Below are 4000 nucleotides of genomic sequence, written 5' to 3' on the forward strand. Positions count from 1 at the left end.
TAAAAAAAAAAAAAAAAGATGCAGCCTTGGATGTGCTCACCAATCTATGCCAGGAGATTTGAAGGATAGCTATCTTGCCAATGGATTGGAAAAGTTCCATATTTGTTCCCATTCCCATGAAGGGAGATCCAACTTAGTGTGGAAGCTATCAAACAGTATCATTAATATCAAGTGCAAGCAAAATACTGCAGAAGATCATTAAAAAATAGCTAGAACAGTAAATATATAGGAAACTGCCATAAATTCGAGCAGGATTTAGAAGAGGCTGTGGCACTAGTGATATAACTGCTGATGTCAAATGGATCCTGACTCTAAGTAAGAAATACCAGAGAATGTCTGTTTGTGCTTTATTGACTATTCAAAGGTATTTGACTGTGTGAATCATAACAAGTTGAAGCTGACATTGAGAAGAATGGGAATCTCAGAGAACTTGATTGTGCTCATGTAAAACCTATACTTGGCTGTTAAGCAAACAGAGCAAGAAAACACTACATGGTTTAAAATTGAGAAGGCAATGTGTTAGGGTCTCATTCTCTTTCCATACCTATTTAGTCTATATGCTGAGCAAATTTTTCAAGAAGCTAGACTCTCTGAATAGGAATGTGGCATCAGGATTAGAGGGAGACTCATAATAACCTGCATTATGCAGATGACACAACCTTGCTTGGTGAAAGTGAGAACATAAAGCACTTGTTGCAGAAGGTCAAAGAAAACAGCCTTTGGTATGGATTGCATCTCAAAGTCAAGAAAACAAAGATTCTTTTCTCTGGACCTATAGGCAACATCATGGTGGATGGAGAAGCGATTGAAACTACCAATAATTTCATCTTACTTGGATCCACACTTTACACACTTGGCATCAGCAGTCAGAAAATTAGGAGATGTATTGCATTGGGAAGCTCTGCAGTTAGGGCCCTCCCATAGTTATTGAGGAGTAATGATGTCAGTTTGAGAACTAAGTTGTGTTTGATTCAGGTCATGATTTTTCTGATCACTTGCTATGCATCTGAGAACTGGACAATGAATAGGGAAGACAGAAGAATAATTGATGCCTTTGAGTTGTGCAGTTGTAGAAGATCACTGAACCTCCCATGGACTGCTAAAAGAACAAATAAATATGTCTTGTAAAGAGTACAGCCAGAGTGGTCTTTGGAGGCAAGGGGGATAAGGCTTTGCCTCACATACTTTGGGCATGTTGCTAGGAAGGGCTATTCCTTGGAGAGGGACATGATGCTTGGAAGAGTGGAGGGACAACAAAGGAAAGGAAGACCCTCAACCAGATGGTTTGATATGGTGACTGCTGCTATGGGCTCTAGTTTAACAGGAAGTGTGAGGATGACACAGGATAGAACAGGGTTCAGATCTGCTCTTCATAGGATTGCTATAAGTCATACTTGACTTGATGGCACCCAACTCCAACAGTACAAAAAGGAACCAAGGTAGCACACTGACTTGACTTCTAACTGAAAAGTCAGCGTTTCAAACCCATTAGCTGATCTGCTAAAGAAAGATAGAGCAAGCAATCTGCTTCTATAAAAGTGAAAGCTTTTGTGTGTAGGAAACCCTACAGACCATTCTGCTGCTCTGTAGTGTGGTTATGAGTCCAGATCAACACAGTGGCAGCTACAAAGTACGATATCATTGATCTCGTTGAGTTTTAAAGAGTAATCATTTTGTCATTAAAGTTCCTTTAGATAAAAGAGTAAGCAGTTCAACTTCAGTGACTACATTTAGTCCATCATTATTATAAATATGACAAGTGCAAAGTTGCAATTCAAGGGTCAGTCTCTTAGACATAAGTCACTGAAGGGCAAGGCAAAAGAATTTCTTTCTTTAATAAATAAAATTGGGTCACGCTGAGCCAGCGCCCGGGCCTGGAATCGGCTCCTAGTCGCCGCCGCGCCCTCCACCTCCTGCCCCCTGCGGATCATGGATCCCCGCAAAGTGAGCGAGCTTCGGGCCTTCGTCAAGATGTGTAAGCAGGACCCTAGCGTTCTGCACAGCGAGGAAATGGGCTTCCTGAAGGAGTGGGTGGAGAGCATGGGTGGTAAAATACCTCCTGCTACTCATAAAGCTAAATCAGAAGAAAATGCCAAGGAACAAAAACCAGATAGCAAGAAGCCAGAGGAAGACTTAAAGACAGATGAGCCATCAAGTGAGGAAAGTGATCTAGAAATTGATAATGAAGGTGTGATTGAACCAGACACTTATGCCCCTCAGGAAATGGGAGATGAAAATGTAGAGATAACGGAAGAGATGATGGATGAGGCCAATGAGAAGAAAGTGACTGCCATTGATGCCCTAAATGAAGGTGAGCTGCAGAAAGCCATTGACTTATTCACAGATGCCATCAAACTGAATCCTCGCTTAGCCATTCTGTATGCCAAGAGAGCCAGTGTCTTCATCGAATTACAGAAGCCAAATGCTGCCATTCGAGACTGTGACAGAGCCATTGAAATTAATCCCGATTCAGCTCAGCCATATAAATGGCGTGGGAAAGCACACAGACTTCTGGGTCATTGGGAAGAAGCAGCACATGATCTTGCCCTTGCTTGTAAACTGGACTATGATGAAGATGCTAGTGCCATGCTGAAATAAGTTCAACCACAGGCCCAGAAAATTGCAGAACATCGGAGAAAGTATGAAAGAAAACGTGAAGAGCGAGAGATCAAAGAGAGGATAGAGAGAGTTAAGAAGGCTCGGGAAGAACATGAACGTGCCCAGAGGGAGGAAGAAGCCAGGCGACAGTCAGGAGCACAATATGGTGCTTTTCCAGGTGGCTTTCCTGGAGGAATGCCTGGAAATTTTCCAGGAGGAATGCCTGGAATGGGAGGGGCCATGCCTGGAATGGCAGGAATGCCTGGCCTCAATGAGATTCTTAGTGACCCAGAGGTTCTTGCAGCCATGCAGGATCCAGAAGTTATGGTGGCCTTCCAGGATGTGGCCCAGAATCCAGCAAATATGTCAAAATATCAGAGTAATCCCAAGGTTATGAATCTCATCAGTAAATTGTCATCCAAATTTGGAAGTCAAGCATAATGTCCTTTGACAAATAAAACCCTTGCTGATTGAAAAGCAAAAAAAAAAAATTAATACATTAGACTGTCAATAGACAAGGAAGAATTTGTAAATAGCAAGAGAAATATTTATGCAATAATGTTAATTTCTGAAAAGTATACAAAACACTATATGTATGATGATGTTGATTGCTGATGAGTCGAGCATGACTCATTGTGGCTCTGTGAACAAAAGTTCTGAAGCCCCTCTACAACCATGAACATTTATCAAAGTTCGTAGAGTTTTGAGAGGCATGTTATTTAGGCAGTGGATGCCACTCCTGCTTCCAAAATATGTACTCATAAAAATTATAAGCATATACACCTACAAGTTTATGATTGCTTGGTATTCTGAATTACCACATTTTCAGCATCTACTTCTTCCAGTTACAGATTTATGAAATTTAAATGCTTGAGTAATACATTTTCCTTGTAAAGAAATGTAGATAAAATGCATTTATAGAAGAAATATTCTACACTATTCTTTTTTTTTTTATTCTACACTATTCTGTCTCATTCTAACTTCACCTCTCTTTCTGAAAATAGTCACAGTCAATTGATTACTCAATTCTTAGATATAAATGGGCTCGTGATGCACATATTGGGAAGCTGGATTATTCTGATGTTAGTACTAGATCTCTGTATAAACAAGCAAGGTCTGGCCTTGTGGACTGGGAGTTGGGCTACCAACTCAAGGCAGACCATTTGCATCTACTTACTGCTGTATGGGAGAAAGATGGATCATCTCCTTCGCTGTGATTTACAGCCTCTGAAAACCCACTGGAAGGTCAGCTATGATTGGTTTTGACTTGATGGAAATGAGAGAGGGAGAGAGAGAGAAAGAGGGAGAGAGAGAAAGAGCTGGAACTTTGCAATATTTTCCATAAACCTAACCATCTTCTATTGTTGTTGTTGTTGTTGTTGTTGTTGTTGTTGTTGTTGTT

General features: G+C 40.9%; 1 pseudogene; it reads left to right on the forward strand.

Moving 5' to 3' along the window:
• The first annotated feature begins 1929 nt into the window (after positions 1–1929).
• On the forward strand, positions 1930–3039 carry LOC102857667 (annotated as a pseudogene).
• Positions 3040–4000: the final 961 nt, after the last annotated feature.

Source organism: Elephantulus edwardii, unplaced genomic scaffold, assembly GCF_000299155.1.
Source record: "Elephantulus edwardii isolate Elephantulus edwardi_28Jun2011 unplaced genomic scaffold, EleEdw1.0 scaffold00439, whole genome shotgun sequence".
In the NCBI taxonomy this organism is placed as follows: domain Eukaryota; kingdom Metazoa; phylum Chordata; class Mammalia; order Macroscelidea; family Macroscelididae; genus Elephantulus; species Elephantulus edwardii.